This window comes from Alligator mississippiensis, chromosome 3, assembly GCF_030867095.1.
Source record: "Alligator mississippiensis isolate rAllMis1 chromosome 3, rAllMis1, whole genome shotgun sequence".
NCBI lineage: Eukaryota > Metazoa > Chordata > Crocodylia > Alligatoridae > Alligator > Alligator mississippiensis.
Window position 1 is genome coordinate 13,152,390 of NC_081826.1, and position 23,459 is coordinate 13,175,848.

The 23,459-nt window shown below is 46.1% G+C and overlaps 1 long non-coding RNA gene across 1 annotated transcript in view; it reads right to left on the reverse strand.

The window, feature by feature from the left end:
* The window catches only part of LOC132249214 (uncharacterized), a 47,060-nt gene extending 38,773 nt beyond the window's left edge, over window positions 1-8,287 (reverse strand). The window contains exon 1 of the long non-coding RNA XR_009460611.1: window positions 235-8,287. This is a non-coding gene — a long non-coding RNA (uncharacterized LOC132249214). The remainder of the gene's footprint in view (window positions 1-234) is intronic.
* Between the last annotated feature and the right edge of the window lie 15,172 nt (window positions 8,288-23,459).

Consider the following 23,459-nt stretch of genomic DNA (forward strand, 5'->3'; position numbering starts at 1 on the left):
CCCACTGCCACTGCTGTCTGAGCCTGGCATGCCACGCAGTCGAATGGAGCAGGGCAGGGGTGGTTCCTGGGCTCCCCCTACTCCCAGCAGTGGGCAGGTCCCACGTCCTATACCCAGAGGCCTCGCCTGGACAGCTGCTGGAAAACGGAAGTGAAGAGGAGAGGTGCCACTGAGCACTAGAGGGGAGGCAGATGCTCAGACTGGAGCAGAAGAGGTGAAAAGAGGGAGTCATACCTGCTTCAGGGATGCAAAAGAGCTCCTGGCAGCTGCTGTCATGGTGTGATCTGCCCGCACCGTGTGGAGGATGGCTGCAGCCCCCCCTGCAAGGCCAGTCACATCTCCCACACCCTTTTGGAAATCCTAAGTCCTCTCATGCTGAAGCAGGAAAAGAGATCTAATATTAAGTGATATAATTTCTATCAACACACGCTTAGGCACTCAGCAATCAAAGAGCTAGTAAAAAAATGAAGATCTGATTTGGTGGGAAGTTTAGAAGTCATTGCCATTCCCCAGAGTTTAAAACCTTCTGGGTTTTGTGACTTTTCTCTCCAAATGTTACTAATATTATCTACAAAAAAAAAACAAACCTAGAACTCTTGGTTCCAAAATGATACCTTGTATTAGACCAACTGGGAAATGGCAGGAAAATTGCCCTTTTTATATCATCTAAATATATCTACTAATATGATCTATATCATTTCCTAAATGTTGCATTTACCAAAAACTGTGGTTCCTATAAGGAAATGTGGTTTTCTGTAAAGCTGTATGTTGGCTAATTCTCATATGCTTTAACATTTCAATTCTAAAATGGAATGAAAAAAAATCTGATTTAATATTATGGTAAAAATACATTGAAAAATGGGCATATTTTACAATGTTAAGGATTTTTACACTAAGCAAATAATGTTTGCACCTCTCCCTCCCCCCCCCTCCGCCACACACACACTTATTCACATGTTTTCAGCCCTTACAAGAAAATAATCAACTCCTTCCTGAATCAGGCTGGATATTAGTAAGAAATGGAGAGCTGGAATAATATGTACTTTCACTAGCTTTATTCAGTGGAAGTCAGAGAGCGTTCAGATTTGTTTTTGAGAAGAAAAGAGGCAGATGATGGCCCTGAGCTCTGGTTTGGGTGCAGGTTGCATCCCCACACTCCTCCCAAGTACATGTGCACTTAGTATAATCCACTTTTCTCCCATCCTGACACTTCCTGTACTATTATTATTATTACAGTTGTTCGGGAATCAGAATATCTGTTCCATGTTTTGATGTGTCTCAAATCAAATGACAAATTGACAATCAGGCTTTTTGGGGAATGACAATTGTTCAGGACTTTCCATTTAAAAAAGGCTGACATTTCATTTTGTTTTGCTTGAGCACCCAACTGCATCCACCCGAGCTGCTACAGTGCCTTGTGCCTCATTCTCCTCTGCAGACTAGTTTCTCCAGCCAAACTGTGTGTCCTGGGATAAAGGACCAGAACTTAACACCCTTTCCCCTCAAACATCGTGTGTCTTCTAGGCACCCTATGGGGCATCATGAAAGAAGCAGTACATGTAGGAAACAACTGGTAAAGGAGAATGGGGTAGGTGACATCCAAAGTACAGCTGCCTATGAACCACAATGGCAGTTCAGATAATATCAGGCTAATATCAAACTGACCTGGAACTAAATGTCTTGGTTTTCTTTGACCAAGCCGAATATATTGATTCATGCCAATCCAACCTAAGGGTAATTATTTCATTTCAGTTTCCCCAATGGAAACCTTTTGTCAAAACCGACTTTTTCCTGCAGAAAATTTCCATTTTGCAGACGATGCAGATTTGATCAAAAAAGTGTTGACAGGAAACTCCCAATTAGCTTTTGTTAAGTGAAATAACAGCATATTTTAGCTTCAGCAGGAGGTTGGATGTTTAGTCTAGGGTTCTTCCTGCAGCATCCATCATTCTTTAAATCTCCCTTTTGAACCCTGTCTCAGAGAAATACACATGGATTGGACCTAATCAATTCTTTTGTCAGTCAACCGAAGAACTTTTACAACTTCATGGATAAATCTTGCACCAAGTAAATCAAGAGCCTGGGCCTTCATTTTGGGGGTCCTAGAACGTGACAGTGTGCTACAAGCCTCCTTTGTGAATTCGCTTTTGCTATCATGAAGATGACGGTCGTGGAGTGTGATCCGTGGGCAGGATGACATGGGATCCTGTATATACCTCATCTTTTGAGACTCTTTTAGCACTCTGGTCCCTTCAACATCCATATTCTGGACTCTTTAAATATATAGAAAGCAGTTTCCCTGCCCTTTAGATACCACTGGGCACGTCTACACGTACATTTACACCAGCTTGAATTTACTGTGCTGTAAGACCGTGTGTAGACAAAATGAGAGGCATGAGTGCATGACACTTTAAAGCAGGCTAAATGCTTTTGCATTGCTTTAATGGTGTCAGTGTTTGCATGCCTTGGTGGCATATTGCACATTAATTCCAGCCACTGTAGGAAATTCGGTGGTGTAATGCACTTTAAATGACTTGGGGTGCAGCAAACTAAAACTCCTTCGAGGAGCACTGGTGCAGCTCCGTGGCTTTGCAGGAAGCCCATGCAGGCAGCTTGGCAGCAGCCCAAGAAAGCAGCTCAGCCCAAGAAAAGTGGCGAGCCTGATCCTTCCCGCCCCCCACAACCCTGGAGCCTGCCTGCCTGAGCTTCGTGGGGGCCTAGTGCTTCCCTCCGCAGCTGCAGTGCCCCCCAGGACCGCCCAAGCCGGGTGCCTGAAGGGGGGTGCCACCTGGGGGGGCCACTGCTGCCGCAGAGGGAAGCACCAGCCCCCCTCCGCAGCCCAGGGACTGCTCCACCCGCCAGCAACTTGCCTACCCCTCCCTGCCGGAGAGGTAGATAAGTCAGCAGGGTGTGTGCATGACACAGGGGTTTAATCAGCCCTAAAATGAAGCAGTGTTTTTTAAAACCCACTGCTTCAATTTAGGGCCCCTGTTTCGTATGCCCTACATATGCCCTAAGTTATTGTGGAGTAAGCAGGAATAAGCCAGAGTCTACACGTTCAGGCATTAAAGCACATTAACACTTTTGTGTGGACTGACACGGGACTAAATTTAGTCCCGTGTCAGTCCACACACACAGTGTTACTGCTCAGTAAGGCCTCTACTTGTGCGTTACTGCACAGTAACTAATTGGGCATAAATTTGATATGTGCATGATGCAGGTATCAAATTTATGCTCAAGTCAGCATAAGTCACCATATCAGTACGGGCGTGCACATGTAGATGTGTGCCCGTACTGCGCCGTAATTTTGGTTACTGCAGAGTAAACGTGCACTTGTAGATATGCCCATCATCTGCTTAATGAATTTTCTCAATGCTCAAGGAAATAAGGGCTCCCTCTGCTTTTAGGGAAAAAAACCCCCAAACCTGTCAAAGTCTTCACACGTGAGGGCTGACAGCAAGAGGAACTTCTGTTCAGCTCCATCTGGAAATGTAATATGTATGGAAGAGAGATCATAACCTGAGGATTAACATGAGAAAATTTTCAAGAGTACCATTGCAAATTCTATCTGGAAAGATAAAATTGCTTTCACTCAGACAACACATTAGAGGACGTTTCACAATGCAAGGTTAATAGCAATAGCTAAAATGTCAGAGGCATGGGGTAATTATATCAGTGAAGAGTGAACTGTGGTGTCATGGATGGAGCTGCAGCTAATTATCTACTACTGCGGGAAATTCTTGCAATACACTAAAAACAGGAAACACCTCCCAAGCACCAAACAGATGGCTTTAAAACAACCAACGCTCTTTCCCTAGTTTACAGGGTAGCTTTTTTGCTTCTTTTCATTTCAGCACCAGCAGGAACCTACTTTTCTGAAGCAGAGGAGGAAAATACGATGTCAAAGAGTAGAAACAAGACCACCATAGCAGGTGGTCATGCTGTCTGTATGCTTCTTGGTCCCTGTGAATAAGACAAACACAGCAGAAGGCAACTCCAGTGTTTGAGAATAGCCATATGCTACTGGGAAATCCAGTAGGCTCAGACCGGAATGAACCGCACTGGGTAGCGTGACATCCACAAGATTTTGGCTTCATCTGGAGCTTGTCCCTTCCAAAGCATCCGTCCTTCCTATTGTGCTGTGAAGCCTTCACAGAATTTTCTTTTGCTTTAGAGGAATGCATATAGTCAGAGGTACACAACATTTGACAAAAAACGTTTCCACTCTGCCAGCCACCTGTGAAAGAAAGACTTAAGCATTTCCTCATATACAAATGCAATAGGAATAACTTCAGAGAAGGCTGCCCCTCAGCCTTCGTTTCTTTTTATTTTCTCATCAGATTAGGTAAATTAATGTAAGAATAACCCGATCCTCAAAAAGGACTGACCTGTACTGAAGTCATTGGGTATTTTGTACGTAGAAGGAACTGGCCATGTCTACACGAGACGCTGACTGTGCAGTTGTTACTGCACAGTAGTGCCGACAAATGATTTTTTGGTGATGCTGACTGCGCAGTAGTTCAAGACTACTGCGCAGTAGCATCGTGTCACAGTTTCTGCCATGCAATGCTACTGCACAGTAGTCTTGGGCTACTGAGCAGTCAGCCTCTCATTTAGATGCGGCCACTGAGGATGAGATCCCTTGAGAAGTGAGTCATGGGCAGGTGGGTATCAACACTTGATCCAAGAATCCTTGTTATGTAGAAAGTGGTCTGCCCACTTAGAATCAATTGGGGAAGGTCCAACTCTTCTAAAGAAAAAAAATCAAGCATCAAAACAAGTTGTCCTGCTCAAATTTTGACTTGAGCAAATAGATTCTTCCTACAGTTCCTCAAATTCACCCTCTTATTTCTAATTCATGCTGTGGTCTTCACTTCGTATGCTAAATTGTACAGCATTGCTATGCACTGTTTCATGGCTGCTTCTTTCTGTACCATGCATAGGTGGCTCTGTCTCAGAGATGGTCCAACTGCTCACATGAGTATATAGACTTGTATAACATTTGGGGAAGCTTCCTGAAAGAAAGATATGATACGATGAAGTTCAAATGTAAATTAACACGAGGTTATTTGTAATGACCTCTTTGGGTGCAGATTACTGAGAGGGGTTGAAACGTTTCCAGAAAAGTCAAACTGCTTTGCCAAAGGGATAGTATACTCCATAAACCAGCAGATTACCACAAATAATATGACTAGGGGCTGAACTGGAAAAAAAAAGCCATGCTGTGCTGGTGTGAAGTAAAGCAATGTGTCACAAGTACACAGTAAATAATTAATTCATAATTGCAGGATCAGAGGCCTGGGGAGACTGCTGCCAAATGAAATGGTGGAGTCTGTAGATGTAAAGTTGTTAAAGGTGGGGACAAATATGAGCCTGCAAACACTGGGTCAGACGGTGCTCTCCCTCATAGAGAAAGCATCTGTGGGGTCCTGGAGGGGCAGGACTCTTCCATGAAAGCTCTGCCGTGAAACATTCCTGTAAGTGGAAACGGTTCTGTAGCCACTGGAGTCTGACTTGGGCAATGGAGATGGACGACTTCTTTTTGAACCGTAAATTCATGGAAAAATCAAACTTTGGCAGCACCTAAACAATCTAACAAATTTGTGTCCAATAATTTATGTATAACGTACTTCCTAGGGAAAGAAAACCCTCTCTTTGTGTTAGTGCTGCAAATATAGACGCATATAACACAGGCATTTTGGGAGATGGTCAGGAACATGTGGGTCTACTGAATCCGTCTGAGTTCTAAGGCATGGTATTTCAGAAGGTGAATTCGAAGTATGCTGACTACAGTGGCCTCATGTCGCTCTCCTGCATATAATGCCAAAACAGTTCATTTTTTAAAGGACATTTTTCAACTTTTCATAGTAAAATCAATTTTCTTTACATTAAAAGAAGTTAAATGGTTAGTGGGTCTGAACATAAACCACAAGCTGCCTCCACCCAACCAGCCATAAATGGATGCCTGGTCATTTTAGTTGGGGGTGGGTAAAAGATGACCAGATGGAGAGCTGGTCATATCAGCCCAGTCTTGTTGGCACTGTGTATCTTGCATACCTTAACCATGCTAGCCCCAGGGCCTCAGGATGACCTATGACCTTTCTTCAATAGCTGAAAGCATTTTACAAAGGAGGTCACTGTAGTTATCTTCATTTTTTATAGCTGGGAAAACTGTGAGGCAGAGAAGGGGGGTGACTTGCCCATGGTCATGCTGAAGACCAGTAGCAGGGCCAAGAGTAGAAACCGAGTCTCTTCATACGAGGCCGAGACTCTAGCCTAGGCCATACAGGCTTGGGAGGATGAGCATCCTCCTTACAGAGAAAATCACCATGGCTGGAAGCTATGGACACCTTTCTTGGCCACTCGTACTCCCACCTGCAGACAGAAAGTGCACGGTAGGGGAAAAGAGGCATGGCTCAGCAAACTCCCCCACAGATTGTTGAGACATTTGACTTACCAACATAATTCGAATTGGTGAATTTAAAATAAATTATTTTTCTTATTTTTTAATCCTGCTTTACGATACTTTTAAGTAAGTGCAGCTTTCAGAAGGCTCCCATTTTTCATGGAGCCAGCTCAGTTAGCTATATGGAGACACTCAAAGCTCCAGCATGAACTTTGCAGCCTGTGGAGCATCAGGGTCATCTTTGTACTATCCCAACCCCTCATCAAGCTGTGCCAGGGGTCTCCCAGCTGTAGCTCAAGCACTTCTCTAACCTGTCCTCCAGCAGCTCATATGCTTGCATTACCACCCTTGTTTAAGAGCACTGAAATAGTCGAACATTACTGTTTTAGTGCATTGGGTTCATTCCTTTATTTGTTTTCTTTTACTCAAAGCAAAGTCATCATTGGACCGGTTTAGTTAGAAAACCTCACTGCATTCACTACACAATGAGTTTGCTCATTTCCTGATCTGAAACGATCCCCGCTTATGTATCAATCAGCTGCCTAATTCCCACCACGACACAATATTTTCAGCTTCTGGCCCTAGCTCAGTTCCTCCATGCATGTCTAAAACACAAGAGGAACTACTGCCTGCCATTTGGTAGCTTATATGAGGATAATTGGTGTGTTATCTCCTTATCAATCTGGTTTCAAGGGCTTCCTTCAGCTGTTACTGCTGTGCAGTTTGCATATAAGAATCAAAAGACCTATTTAACTTGAAAATTGCTTACGGATCAAATACCAGGACTCAGAGAGGGAAGAGGTACAAACTGGCTCATCTTCATCCATCGGAAAAAAAGGAGAAATTAGCTTTGTAGTTTTAGCAAACTCTCCCCTATCCACCATGCGATTTTTACATCTAGGATCTGCATACTAATTCTAATTTATAACTACCTCGAACCATTACTCCCTCCTCAGCCCATGACCCACAACTGGGAGGAGCGAGGAAAAGACCACCTGTGCCTCTAACCCCATAAACCCTGCTCCCAGAGCCCTGTAGTCTCTCATGATCTGGCTGGGATTGCTCTGAGCCATGTCGTTCGTGCCCACATGGATAAGGAGCATAGGGTAGTGGTTGGAGGGCAGGATAATCTTTGGGATCCTCTCCACTGTGTCCTGGATGTGAGCCCCCAGGAAGTAGCAGACTGTCCAGGCTAAGGGGTCAGGGTGGCAGATTGCCCCCTCAAGCCCCCTCAGGAGGGAGTCTCCCATGATGACCACTCTGTGTTTCATCTTAGGGAGAGTAGGGATGGGTGATCCTCCCTTGCCTGCAGGAGCTGGCATCTCTGCAGGCTCTGCTGGAGCTGCAAGAGGTTTGTACCAGCTGCAAAGCCCCAGAGGGGTGGGGACCTTGGTGCAGTGGGCCTTGGGGCCCTTGATCACCTTGGTCCAACCCCCTGGCTGGACAGTATGGGAGATCCCCAAGTCCTCCCTTGTCCTGGAAGATGAACTTGGTCTACCCTCCACCTCCAGGGGGTGAAAGGCCTGGCAGTAGGAGTCTATCTCCCGCTCACCATCCCTGATGGCACACAGTCTCTGGACTGCGGCCTGGAGCTCCTCTAACTGGTGCCCCAGAGACTCCAAAGTGGAGCAAACCTTGCAAGGGGAGGTGGTCATGCTCCCAGTCACATGAGCCTGGAAACGTGCCAGGCAGCCCCCGCAGCCAAGAGCCAGAGGCTCTGTCTGCGTGGAGCCCAGAACCATGGGCTTCATCTGGTGGAGGCCTGTTTGCACGTCCTGTTTGCGAGGCTCCAGTTGTGTGGCTGCTTGGGGGGCTGGACAAAGCAGGAGCTGGGGGCAGGGAGGTGTGACCCTCCTCAGCTCCACTCAGCTGCCTCCCCACAGCTGAGCTAGGCTACATCCCACCCAGCACAGACCCCTGCTTACCTACGGGCAGGCCGGGGCTCAGCGGGGGTCCTGGGGTCACTTGGGGGGCCCCTGGACTTACGGGGGCACAACAGGCTTACACCTGTGCATCTTGCACCAGAGCCAGAGCCTGCATTTTACCAGAGGTCTTTCTGTAATGCTTGGGAGCTTGAGCTAACAGAGGCAGTCACTGATGTAAGCAATCTAATTGCATTATGCTCTTTCCAGAAAGACCCCTCTGACCAAGGATGGAACAGGGTGATTCCCTGTCATTTAATAGCACTGGCACTTACATTTCCAAATGCTTAGTCCATGTGTACTCTTACTGGAAATGTACTCATTCCATAGCACATCCCTTTGCAATACCGTGAGGCTATATAGAGCCATTGCTCTTTCTTAAACAGAACCTCTGTTAGCAATATTTCTCTTTATCCATCTTATATTCCTTTACCCTGGGTGCATCTACACAAGACACTTACTTCAGAGTTGTCAAATTAGCTCCTCAGTAAAGCGTCACCATCTACATGAGCGGTGCTATTAGGCTACAGTAAATTAATTAACTCTGCCATAGGACAGTACTGCCCAACACAAGTACTATGCTAGAGCAGCCTTATTTACTCTGCCACAATGCATGTGTAGACAGTGACTGGGGCGTTACAAGGGCATTGCAGCGCAGGGCTGTAGCACCCTCATGCCCCAGCCAGCCCCTCAGCAGCACGTTGAGCCAGGGCAGAGCAGCCCCAAGTTGGCATGCTGACCCCCGCCTGGACCCATTGCCAGCTGGGGCTGCTCCAACCCAGCTCAACATGCTGTGGTCCTGGGCACATGTGTAAACACTGTGCCTGGGAGCAATAAACTCTAGTGAGAACTGTGCTGGAGTTTATTGCGTCAAATTAATTTCATGTGTCGATGCGCCCCCTGCACACCCAAACCATCTCCCCCTGGTTCAATCACACTCCACCCGAGAGATGATGATGTGAAGCAGTTTGATTTTGCTAGTGAATGATGAGGCACTGATATTGCGGGCCAAAAAGGCCAAGCAAGCTTTGAAATAACTGGGTTTCAGTGGACTTGGTAATGCTGACTATGTCTTAAATTTTCCCCTTAATTATATCCGCTCCAATCCAGTGCTTTAGTGCCATTGTTCTGGATTTATTCTGGCATAACTGACTGGCATTTGACATTAAATAAATGCTAAGTATAAACATTTGAGTGCTATCGTATTGCATCCTGTTATGTTTGGGTGTGAGTTTACTGGACCTTTGGAACAGGTCAAATTAAGAGCAATGACTGTGAAGTAAAACCCACATGAAAGTAGAGAGTGAATTCCTAAGAGCCCACCATTTTTCTTCTGTTTGTTTGCGCTCTCCCCCCAGTGCTTTCCATCAGCGGCTCTCTGAGCCTTTTGCAAACATTTCTTAAGCCTCACAGCAGCACTGTGAGATAGGTATGTGCTAATAAAAATCAGGACCAGGTGTTTTTTCTAAAAGAAATCCTCGAACAGAAGTGATGGACTTGATAAAAGAATTATTGAGTGAAATTCAATGGCCTGTGTTATGCAGGAGGTCAGTCCACATGATGATAATGGCTTCTTCTGATCTTAAAGTCTCTGACTCATCATCTCTATTTAGAAGCACAGAGAAGATTGAAGCTAAAAAAATATTTGCCCCAGGGGATCTGTGTCTCTAACAATGAAACCACTCTTTTGAGTGCCCCGCCCTGAAAGAGGCATTTCACACTGAATTATTATTTGTTAAATAAAAATGTCCAATACGTGCATACAGATTATGCAAAACAAACAGTCCCAACTTTCTTCCAAAAATGTAAATGTTCCTTTTTTCACAGCAGAGCAAGACGTGTAACGGGCAAATCACGATAGCATGGGGATTTCCTTACATTCGTTCTAACAATATGAATGTGATGTACTGAATTTTCTCTTTTTTGGCACAATGGATCAGCAAAATGCTGTGTGAGGAAGTCTTGAGCATCCTGTCTAAGGAATTAGGAGATGCATACCAGCTTGGTAGCTACCCAGCCATTGTATTTTTGTGCTCGTGTGCTCTACCGATTAAAAAGAACACGTTACGTTAAATCAGAGCCCAATGTTTCTTTGGTGCTACATACTGAACCTTGTCCTTGGTTCTCTGCTCTTGGCTCCCTGGCCTCTGTTCTACTGTACAATCAATAGACCTGATCCCAATCATCAGGCACAAATTTTGAAAAAAAAACAATTGTTAAGGCCCCCAAATCCTATGTCAATGCGAGACTGCAGCCCTGACACCCCACCCCTCCCCATGGTGAGACAGGAGGTTCTTCCAGTCTTACCTTCTTTGGACAAATGGAAACTATGCAGCTGAGGATCCAAAATGCAGGAACAAGTCATCTGCCAGGTGTCTTGTCACATGGCCAGGTAACTAATCGGCAAGGGCACATCACAAGAGAAAAATAGTCCCGTGATGCTCCCAATTGCCAAATGTTGGGATTCTTGTAGAACTGAGTTCATTATGGTCGTGAAATTGGTACATTTTGAAAGAACGTGGAGTTTGAACTCTATTCTGAGGGAGTGCCTGGGCAGTTGCATATTTATCTGCACCTCTTAAAACTTTTACGTGTGTAGGACACAGTGCTCACATGTAAGATTTTTTTGGAGCTCCATGTTGTGCCCTGACTGAAAACCAGAAGTTAAACTTCAGAAAAGGTTTGGCTTAAATATAGTGCCAGTGGCAAGGTTTTCCAAGCCACTTTCACCTACCTTTCTTATGAGCTGAAACCACAAGCGTCATGCATTCAGCCTCAGTGGGCATGTCTATATGTGCTTTTATGCACGCCTAAACTTAATGCGCATTTGTCTAATACATATTAAGGCAATTTAAGCGTGCGTCTACACATGCATGTGCTAATGCATATTAATGCAGTGTGCAGACCAGCTAGAGACTAAAGTTAGTCCCAAGTCAGTTGATATACACAGCGTTAATGTGCCTTAGCACGTCTACACGTGTTAAAGGGCTTTAGCTATTTGCGCCTAAATTTAATACCTGTTTTTACAGGTATCAAACAGGCGCAAGTAGGCTAAATTTGCCATTTTAAGGCAGATAAAGGGCTCAGACGTGTAGACCTGCACCTTTAATGCACCATAAAAATGGCTAATGTGCCTCAAATTGACACATGCAGATGCGCCCAGTGAGTGGTAAGCAGTGGAAGAGCAGAAACAGACCTGGAGCTGCAAATCTCTGGCGAAAATCACGGGGAACCCTTGTCTCAGCAAAATTGTCCTGTATCTTTCTGTACAAGAGGGGAAGGTCACAGAGAAGTCTTTACTCCTAGGCTAACACTGCAGGGGCAGGGTAGTGGAGGGATCCATCAAGTCACCACGACTTACCATGTGCTGGTGACTCAACACCTGCGTAGTTCCTGGCCTACCCTTCTTCTTTCAGAAGCTGCGCAGAGAATCTGAGAAGTAAAAGCCACCTTGAGCGATTGCTGGTGCGGCACCGATGTGCTCTGCTCCAAGCCTCTGGTGGGGGTTGAGGATTCTCAGCCGCGCAATCCCCTTTATAGGTCCGAGCTTCTCTTCTCTGTTTGAAGGAAACTTTTCTCCAGTCAGGGCACCCTACATACACACAGAATCCATTTCAGAGGTTACACAGATGCCCTCACAGAGGTGACAATACAGCAGATGTAGTAGGGAAGCAGATTATACCTCTCCTCTTGGTCTGCTTTCTCCTGGCCCACCTCAAAATAGCATCACCAACACAGCACAGGTTTTACAGAGGGGGTAAATGAAGTACAGGCTGCAGCCCTGATCTATTAAAGTGCAGATGTACGAGAACAGTCCACCGACCTCACACAGACTGCTCACCTATTTCAAGTACTGGTTTATGTGCTTTGTTGGTAGGCCCATGGGAACATGGCAGGCTGCCTGTCTACAATGCAGAGTTCCCGGCCATGGACTTTATTATCAGACCGTCTTTCCTGCTGCTTCCCTCTGTGGGCTTCTCATTAAGGAGAAGTCGAATGGTTCCCCTGTTGTAGGGGTCTCCTTTCCTTACAAAAGGGAAGCCACACTTACTTTTACCTTAACAAACAGCCCAGCAGCTTCTTTTCACCAAACCGCTGCAGGATGAGGGAAGGATGGAGGACATGTCCCTGGAACAAGAACACAGAGAGGAAGGTGTTGAAGGAAATCCCTGAAAGAGTGGATGTTTAAAAGAGCAGTTTAAAATGTTGATGCCTATCATAAAATATACACCAGACACAAAGAAAGGAAGGAAGATGTGGCTTCTGATGAGACAGGGAGAGAGGGGTGGGGGGTTAAGTGGAGCCTGCAAACTCAGACAGCCCATTATAGGTAATTCATTACCATCACAAATCACCCAGCCCCATTCCCACATCCATCTTCTCAGTTTCTGGGAGCAGCTGTCCCTGATATATCTTAAATGGTCCTTTGTTGATTCTGGCCCTGCAATTTGTAACGCACTAGCATCTGTATGCAGAACAACAGGGGGCCTGAAAGCAGTCAGGAAGACATGGACAGTCATTAGGGAAACAAGGGTCACACAGCTATACATCACGGGATACACACGGCCCCAGCTTAGGGAGAGAAGGATTGGGGATCAAATAGAGGGGGTGTGGGCATACACACCCTCTATCCTGGGGAAAGGGAAACCTGTAGCAAATATGACTTTGAATGCAGGGAACCGTATACCCTGGCATGGGGAGAGAGGGCAATGAGGATGCAGAGCCTCTAGCAGGAGAGAGAGAGGGAGGGCTGCATGGAGATCCTGAGATAGACAGGAATGGGCTGGGGCCCCCAGGGAGCCGGGGGTGGGGATGTGGAGGGGCGCACAGGACCCTCGGGGAATGAAGCAGCCAGATCCCCCGAGCTCCTACCTGAGCATCCCTCTCAAATGCGACTGCACTTTTCTTACTAAAACCATTTTGGTCACTAGGTGGCAATGCAACAACTTAGCTCACATGCCACATGTTGTGCGTGCAGCTCCTGAGCAGGCGATGCTGGGGATTCTCCCTATCAGGTGAGGGGCCAGCAACCGACGGCTTGCTGTAGCTGTGACACCCTGGGGTCCTTGTGGGCTTGCCGACACCTGTTCTACACTGTGAAAACACAAACAAACCCTGCTGCGATCAACCCCTCGCACCCTGAGCACCAACTCACAACGTTCCCATTCGCTTAGGTGTAAAAGCCAAAACTCACCTTCACCCTAACCTTTAAAATGGGCTCTTCTAAATGGCCTGGAGCAGCCCTGGTAACACTGCAAACCTGAACAATACAGGCGGTGTTGATCCTGGAGCTGTGCCACTGTCCGGACAAGTCTGCCCGGCTTTGTTTCAGGTTACCTGAACAAATCCCAACCGTTCTTAGTCTGGGCTTCCCTGTTCATTGCAAATAGAGGAGAGACAGGTGACAGTTCACAGAAAGATATACAGCACAGACAAACATGCACACACACACATACCCCAGGCTGGTCGCACAATAACCTTCTGAATGAGGTTGAGAACGGAGTCCGGTTCTCCTGCGACTTTAGTGGCATGACTAACACCTATCCACCAGGATTGAGATCACAAGCTTGTCATTAATTACTGACACCAACCCCATTTGGGGTCTCACTGCTACATCAGTCCCCAAGACGTTTGGGAGCATGGTGTGAGGTGGAGGGCAAAAGCTGTTAGAACTACAGGCTCCTGCGATGACAGCCATCAGGGGCTCCCAAGAACACCCATGCGCTATAAATGCTTCACTAGGGCTGCCATGAATAACTGGTGCAGTTGCCCTATGTACATTTGCCTCAATAATTGCAAACCAAAATTGAGGTAACAGTTCCTAATTAAGTCCTTAGGAGCAGTAGGAGCAGTAGGCCAGGAATATGGAAGGTGAGAAGGTCCTTGCCCATATAAGTTCTAGCCCTGTGGTCCATCTGCTAGCAACAGGGCATGGCTTTTGCCCAGCTCTTAGCTCTCTGGTTTGGTCTCCAGAGCCAGCTCTCAGGCTACTGCCTCCTCTGAGTGTCTCTCACATCAAACCATTGCCTATATCATAAGCTCAGTCCCCTCCAAATTCATGTTGCATGGTGATATTTGCTTAATTTGCCATTTTGAGGGGACTGGTAATGGTGGCTAATTATCTGTGAGTTAGCTATCGCGATTGACAGTAGTTAGCTATTTTCCACTTCTGGAGGTGCTTTGCTTGCCATACCAGACACGGTGAAGAAAGGGTGTGTGACTTCTCTAATGATGAAAAAATATATTACATGAGTTCCAAGTGCAAATTATATGCACTCAGCTGTTCATGAGGGAATTGTACAGATAAATACTTAATGCACACTTTCTTATTACAAACATTCAGAGTGCTTATTATATAAGAATTATGTGATTATGAGGGTGTAAAAGAATCACTCAAAGATTTCTGCTTTGAACTCTTACCTGCACTCATCACCAAAACAGGAGGCAATTTTGCAAACATTTTGCAAATGTTTCACAAGCGTCAGTGGGCTTGATAGATGTTGTGCAGGGCATAGTTCAGCACCTTAGGAACTTACTAATTATCAGGATCCAATTCTGCTGTGATTTAGTATGTGTGTACCCTTGGAAATGACTCTTTAGCAGATGATGAATTGGCCAAAGGGTTTATGTCCAAACCAAGTGACCTCTGGGTATAGCACAGCAACTAATAGAGGTGCTATAGCTCAGTGACTAACAAACCAGATATCCCTATTTCTCTTTCCTGCATTCTGGGAGGCTACAGGGCCCTTTGCTGAAGGCATGCTAAATTGGGGTATTACTGTGGTCACAGGCTTCACTGCACTTCTCCTGGCCAGCACACTGCAAAGAGGGAGGGGATCACCCTATTACCCATAGTTGGTAGGGTCAGAAGGGACCTGAGCAGATCATCAAGTCCGACCCCCTGCCATGGGCAGGATGGCTTATGACATCCTCAGTCTATTTATGTAGTGCCCTGAACATGCCTGGCTCTTCTCAGTCAAATAAAAAGACGCCTCTCAAAGTAAGTCAATCCAGAGCTCAGTGAAAAGGACTACACTGTGCAGCAGGGAAAGGCTGATGTACAAGGACCCTGAGAGGGATGACAGCTTCAGTCAGTAACAAGGTATTGATCTTGGAGACCTGGAAGTCAAAATGCCGAGCACGATTCAGATTTCACTAACGAACGTGTAAGTCAGGATTCCAGTGCAACCACATCGGTGTGACCCCAATAACAGGCACCAGGCCACTCTCATGTCTCTGGCAATTCCCTGAATTATCCACTTCGCACTGAAAATCACGTATCTCAAAACAGCTTCCACATTTATAAGAAATCTCCAAACCGACAGGGACCTGGGTGTGAACTTTCAGCTTTCTCCCCAGCCAGCTTTCCTGTTCTCAAACCCTGGATCTCTTTGTCAAGTCACACCAGGTAATTCTTCAGCCTTCCCCACCCTCCGGTGACCACGTGAGACTGTGTGACTTGTGTCAGAAGACAGTCAGGCTTGTGCCACACTGGCACGAGGAGCATCATGCCCACAGCAGATCAAGGAACCCACAATTTCCTCCCTGCTCCAGGGGGTAGGCACTTGCTGCTAGGCCATACAACATCCATGCTGCTGCACTTCTCCTGGCCAGCACACTGCAAAGAGGGAGGGGATCACCCTGTTACTCGTGACTTTCTCCTGGTGGGGGCAGAGAGGGAGGTGCAGGCCCAGTAGCTGGCATGGACAATAACAGTGATTCTTTTATGGCCGGGATGTCAAACATATGGCGTGCAGGCCAGATCTTGCTCACAGAGCCCCCAAATCCAGCCTGTAGTCCTGTTCCATTGACCCACCCATAGTACACCAGACCAACCTTGTGTGCAGTGCCCAGGATGTGCACCACCCAGTCCTGGGTGGTGCTGTCCACGGGGCAGGTGCAGCGTATGCTAGATCAGGCATATGGGTAAGGGGCCATGGGTCTGATCTTGCCTGTGGATTAAGCCCATGCCATTCATCCAGTCCACGGGGCCAGAAGAGTTTGTCATCCCTGTTTTACTCCCTCCACATCTGAACAGTCATTCACTCCTGGGGACAAGTTGACCCTACCTAAACACAAAGCATCCTGATTGGGGGCCCATTTAAGCCACAGGGGAACCAAAAAACCAGTGCTGCTGGGTGTAGTTTCTTCTTCCAGGTGGAAAACTTAATAATATTTACTTTTCCAAATTAAAATTAAAACAGTTACCATAAGGGCATTGCTTCTCTTCCTCCCTCCCTGTCTATTCCTTCCAGTTTGTGCTTTCACAGCCCAGTTCCAGCTGGGGCTATGCAAGCTTTTATCCTCTGACAGAAGGTATTGTATATCCTTCAGCTGTTCCTAATATTGTAATCAGCATTTTCTCCAAGGTTAATGAACAAAGTTGATGTTATTATATATATTCTCCTCCTCATGGCGTTATCTGCCACATGCACATTCTCAGGCTCCACATTGTTTGAACACCCTGCAGCACCGTTTTATTTTTAATAATACAATAATAACCCAAAAGAGTAAAAATAATAGAGAGAATGTTTCTTCTTCTCGGCTGCCTGTAGGACACAGTTTAAGCTTCCAGGATTTTACTGCGTGCTTGCAAGGGAACAGCTGCGTTAAATCTCAGGCATGTCACCGTCCAGGCTGCATGTTCTCATCGCTACTTGCCATGGCAGCAAAGAGAGGAATGCAATAAGGTGGACTTCTAGCGCACCTTTCACCAACAGCTATGCAAGTCAACTCGGCTGTTAATTCTCACGCTGACACATCCAGAAGATAGATAGGAGTTATCTCTATTTGGGAAAATGGGGTATGTGGGTAATTCTATTCATGGCCCCATCACCTTGTGATATTTAATGCATCTATCATCATGACGAGACTGGGATGTGCAGTCATCTCTGTTTTAGACATGGAAAACTGAGCCACAGAGACACTAAGTGGCTTAACTGAGGTCTCACAGAAAGTCTGTGATGAAGTGGGGAGTTGAATCCAGGTCATCTGAGTCCCAGGCCACTGCCATAGCCACCCAATCATCTTCCTCCGAAAATCTAGACCGTGAATTGTGTAGTCACATTGGTAGGTACTTACTGACTTGAGTAGTTCCATTGACATTCATGGGACTACTTGTGAGAGGTACTGTTCATTAGTGGGAACAAAGCGTCTTTCCTTACACGATTAGCCCAGGGTTAGGGGTTCAGACTACTGCTTCTTCATTTGCATAGGTCTTGCAAGAAAACTCTTTATTCCACGCCTGGTTCCAATTGGCTGTGCATAATAAGCTATGTAGCACCTCCCTTGGACTGGCTGTCTGAGGAGCTCAGCCTTGAAGTCACAGCCCCCAACACCACAAAGGTCTTCCAGTAGAGACGGGCCAAAGCCAGACTCCTTACCACATAGATAGGACTTGGGATTTGACTCTCTGGATGGCAACTGAACACTATGATTTTGACTCTGGGGTGAAAGCAAGCATATGAAGGCTCTACATTGCACGTTTCTGAGGAACCCATTTTCTAGAATTTGGCCTAGGATGGTACAAGTCTTGGAAATAAATGATCTTGTTAGATTTCTGCCTCTCTGGGCTGGAGTTCTTCAGTCAAGAAAACTCTAGATTTCACCCAGTTGAACCCTGGTCCTGTCTTGATTTTCCATCCAAACCCCAAGTCCCATTTTAAAAATAATTTGACCACCCTTCTTTTTAGGCCAGCCACTGAAGTTGTGGGTCCTGATGTGTTGAACCCACAATGGTTTATCTGTTCACTTTTTCCAAAGAGTTAGCACCCTTGCAGCATACTTCCACAGCCACAGCCATGATAAAATGCCAAATTTCATGTCACAAATAGCTCTGTGCAAATGAGATCTTCACTCCTCGGAACGAAGTGATGCTGATCAAAAAGTCTCCCTTGATGAAGATGGGCCAGATCTGATACCCCTGAGGATGAATCCTGGCAAAGAGAGAAACCCAGAAAAGTTCCCGTTTCAGAGCTTTCCCAAAGACACTGTAATTCAGCATATAGGTGTCCCCCAGATGGAAAAGTTGTATGTTGTTTAAATGAAAGGATAAAAGAAGAAAAGACATATTCTATGCCACTTATTTACTAGTGCCCTGAAACTTGATGTCCTTTATACACACCCCTGCACCCACACACATACAACTCCATCTTCCCCCTTGGTTTTACTGCTGGTGCATCTTTCACACTGTGCAAGCTGCCCTTGGCTGTCTCACAGTTTGATCATTATGATCTAATTCCCCTCTTCAGCAAAAACAGAAACAGCCCACAAGACATGCTCCTTAAATGAGAATCAAACTCAGGTCATGACCACAGTGAATCAGATAAGTAAACCTACAATCATCTGAAGTACAAGACTCCACAGGTCCTGATAGGGCTCTGTTCCAAGGGCCATATACCAATCTGCTTACGTAGCCTTCCTCCAAAGAAGGCTCTTAGTGATTTTAGTGGGAAGTTTGTCAAGGAAAGGACTTTAGGACTTCACCCTAAGGTGAAAGAAAATATAACCTCTATCTCCAAGAGGAGATGTTCAAATAAGCACTTTCTCCTTTCTCAGCAGTACATTAGGCTTCATTCTTTATTTTCCTAAAGAATATGGTTTCTTTTCCTACTTAATTGTTTCCTAGGTGATTAGAAATGCTTCCTGCATTCTGCTGACTCAGGCATCAACCATGTGATGAGATGGTTCTCAGCCTGTCACAGCTTCCATACAACGGGTTATATTACTTCAAACTTCCCACAGTTATGTTAGTCTGATAAGATGCCTTGAATTTGCTTACAGCTTATCTTGCAAGTAGAAAAGAGAGCGAGAGAGAGTGCAGAAGTATGCATATTTCCAGCTGGCTCAAAAGTTGGAGTTTTTGGGTCTAGTAAACATGCTAATATGTTCTCAGGTCCTCAAGTGCTTTTCCTTGTTTGGTATTTGCCTGTCCAAAGAGGCAGTGGTTGGGAATGTGACACTGGCCATGTCTACATGAGACGTTGGCTGCGCAGTTGTTACGGCGCAGTCATTTAGTACTTGCATACACAGGTACTAAATGACTGCGCAGTAACCGGAGTTGTTGGTGACACTGACTGCGCAGTAGCTCGTTACTACTATGCGGTATCTTGTTACTACTGTGCAGTAGAGCTGTCACACTTCATGCCATGAGACACTACTGCGCAGTAGTAACAAGCTACCGTGCAGTAGTAATGAGCTACTGAGTAGTCGGCGTCTTGTGTAGACACGGTCACTGAGAGTCATAGAGCTACTGAGTTTTATTCCTGGCTCTGCAACTGATTCACTGTGCATCTGTGAACAAACCTCTTAGGGCTCAATCCATAAAGGGATGTAAATGCGACAGTGCTGAATTCTGCTACCCCAACCTGTCACACATCTGACTCTTATGGTGGAACCCAGAACCCTGTTGGCAGCCTCTTCAGCACCTCAGAATAGGATCCAGAAAAAAAAAGCATAGAGCCAATTCAAAGGAAATGCTGAGAACAAGGGCATCGTACTTCTCACCCCTCTCCAGGACACCTTCTTGCACTCAGGACTCTCAGTCTGGACCCTCCCCTGAAGGGAGGCACCTACACCTTTTACTTCATAAATGAAGAGATGGGAATCTTTTTTCTGTTTTAAAATGATAGGGACCCTGCTAGTGATCTCTCATATAATCCTAGCCAGTCACTCCACACACCTGAGAAATGGGAGACTCATGTTCAACCCTCTCCAAAGGCAGAGGGGATTTAAATCCACTTCTCTTCCTCCCAGAATAGTGTCCTAACCATCAGACCATGAGTATCCTTCACCAGGGAAAAAGAAGAATGCTTTACTCCTCCTTCCACAGCTGTTTTATTGTGTGGAAAAGAATGAATCATTGGGTGCGTCTACATGAGATGTTTACTGCAGAGCTGCCTAATTAGCTCCACAGTAAAGTCTCATTCAGATCAACATGCTACAGTCCTGGAAGCACATGTAAGCGTGGCACCTGGGAGCAATATGCACTGCAGTTTATTGCGTCACATGACTTTCACATGTAGATGTGCCTGTTGGGTCAAAAAGAGAGATGCATGTCACTGTAACCTAGTGTGAAGGGCAGTTACCCAAAAGGAAGGTATTCTGCATTCCAGCCCTTACTCTAAGGACTGATTCTGCATTTCATTCAGGTAGATATAGAAACTTCTTTGTGGAGCAGTAACTGGGATCCAAGACTCCTCCCTTCAGTATGGCTGCCCCAATTGCTAGACTACAGCGTCCTGCTTCAATTGGCTCCCTCTCTCTGGCCAAACAAATTTTGAATTATTTTTCGCCGAGTGGCACAACTTAAAGCAAAGGGAAGGGGAAGGCCTGGTCCTCCTTGAATTGTTGGTGGTCAGGACACTCCTGAGGGTGATGGGGATTTGAATCCCCTCGTGCAGAGGAAAGAATGGTACTTAGACCTCTGATATCCTGAATGAGTTTATCAGCCCCTGAGCTCTGTATAAATAAGCCCTGTTACCACCATACCTTCTTTCGCCCTTTTTTCAGAAGAAAGCAGTGGTCACTACTGCTTTTTTCTGGAGGTCCCAATCTTGTGTTTGTTAGGTTTGTTCTGGAAATGCCAACTGAATTAGTCCAATCATGAGAAAGAGGCAAAGGAGTGCTTAGTTTCTGACTTCTGATTAGGCTAAGGTGTGAGGTAGGCCCTGTGGAGCCAAGATAGGCAAGACTAGATACGTGCAAAGTAGAACTTGATTTACTTGGGGAACTCTAAGGCTGAAAAACCAAACCCGCTGTGGAACATGGGTATCTCTAGAACTGGTATCTCTAGAACAAGGCAATGTCTGGGTGGGCCTTTTGAATCCTGCAAGAATGAACAATGTGTGCCCCCAGAGGCTGGGGGGGCACGGCGACCACCCATAGGCAGCAGCAGCAGTGATGATGGCAGGGGCATGGCAGTGGCAAGTGGAGAGCTCCCGCAGGTGGCCACAGTGGTGTCAGCGGTGGAGTGGAGGGTGGCAAATGGTGACCGCTCGCAGGTGCCACCAGCAGCATTGGCCAATCGCAGGAGGTACGCCACCAATCTCAGGAAGCGCACCTGCATGCACCCCCGATGCATCACCAGTGCCTGCAAGTTTGGATTTTGGTGGCTAAATTCTACTTAAACCCCATATTAGATGTTCAAGTCTCTTTTTTTTTGCATCTGGCCAAACTCAGGGCGACGTATAATCACCCCTCGAAGTCCCTGTATAAACTACTAAATAAGTGGTCTGATTTTCAGAGTCCCCTAGCAGCCGTATGGCTCATTCCCTTCAACAGAAGCTGGATCGAGATTTAAATTAAATCATACACAGATAAGTGTCCCAATTGCTGCTCTTATTAATTCTGCTGCTTAGGCTTAGGTTGAAAAGGAGGCATATGCAAGGCTTATTTGATATCAAAATAGTGAAGAAGCTCTTAATCTGTCACTGTCACAGGCATCTGGAAAGAGCCACCTGCAGCAATATTTTGTACATGGAGCAACTAAGACAGTGTGAAAAGCTGCCATGACAAACAAAAGCATCGGGGTATTGACTGTGCAGTGTGTTTACCTTGTCAAAATGGAATAAGCTGATCTCAGAGAACTCTATTTCACCGTGATCACCGAGACATGGAATGGAAATCCTAAGATGCTACAATGCGTCTGAAGTGCATCCTTGTAAATCATTTCAAGTATAAAAATATATATGATTAAAGTGTAATAAATATCATCATCAGGGGTTGTAGTGAAATTTGCCCGTCCTTTCTGATGTGCTGAGAGCCATCGGAGCAATGTTAAAATCGATTTTTACGTCTGCATCCTTTTTAATATTGGGGAGTTGACTGAGAGCCAAACCCATCCATTAACATGATGTAAAGCTGGACATACCAAGTCCCTAACCCTGGAGAAAAGCTCCTGGAGGCAGATGTCTACACTCAGACAGGGTCCTGTTGGCTTCAGTCATGCTCCCTGCAGGTGTCTGTATGGTTCAGTATTGCAGGATTGACATGTCTGTTTATCATATGGGGTCACCCCTTGTGCTATGGAAGTCAGTGGAAGTATCGCTACTGGTATTTATTGGTCCAGGCTCACAATCTTTGTGCCTTTTCAAACACTGGCTCCAGTCAAGTATCCGTGAAAGCCAACAGAAAGATTCCCACCGGCTGCTGTTGGCATTAAATGGAGGTTTTTGTGTGTAGTCGGTTTTACTTGCACAGTCTCAATAAATCATCTTACCCTCTTGTGTGTGTGGGACTCAGGAACCGTCAGACTGGTTCTGACCCACGGCTTCAGAGGAAGGTGAAAGAACCCCTGCTGCAAGCAGATGTGGGGACAATCTGCATCTCCAGGAATGACTCCAGTAGTTTACACCCCAAAACATGAGACTGTGGGCTTTGTTACACCTTACGCCATGAGACATACATATGTTGATCAGTGTTAGTGCTAGCTTGGAGTTTGGGGCACTCACACCCTTAGTCTAGACCAGGGGTGGGCAATTATTTTGGGCAGAGGGCCGCTTACTGAGTTTTGGCAAGCCATCAAGGGCTGTATGACAGGCAGCCAAGGGCAGATAGTTATTAATTTTCTAAATTTTTTAGGGGCCCCATGGGCCAGATAGAATGGCCTGGCGGGCCATATCTAGCCCGTGGGCCACATTTTGTCCACCCTGGTCTAGACCCTTCTCTGACTGTCCCCCATCTGCACTGCTGTGACCTGCCACTAGAGACCTGGTGAGCAGGGGCAGGAATAGGAGCTGTAACCGAATTACCACTAGAGTGCTGATGTGCCAGGACAGGCTTTCATCCCTGCTCTACAGGCAGGGGTGAGAGATCCTGGGATACTGGAGGACTTCAACTTGGGCAGCACATCTATGGAGAGTGATCACACTTTAATGGGACAGGAGCTGGGTAGTGTGGATCAGAGATAATCCTGACCTGGAGTGGTGTCACTTTTTGCTGCATAACAAGTGCTTAAAAAAACTTTAAGGTATTAACGTGCAGACAGTCCAGGGGGTTAATGTGCATTAAGATCTCCAGGAGCCACCCAAAATTACCGTGTAACAAGGCCTTGTCTATTCTTTCCAGAACTTGTCTCATGATTTCATCCTTTTCCCGGACACAGAAGAGAGGATACAAAACCCAGCAAATGT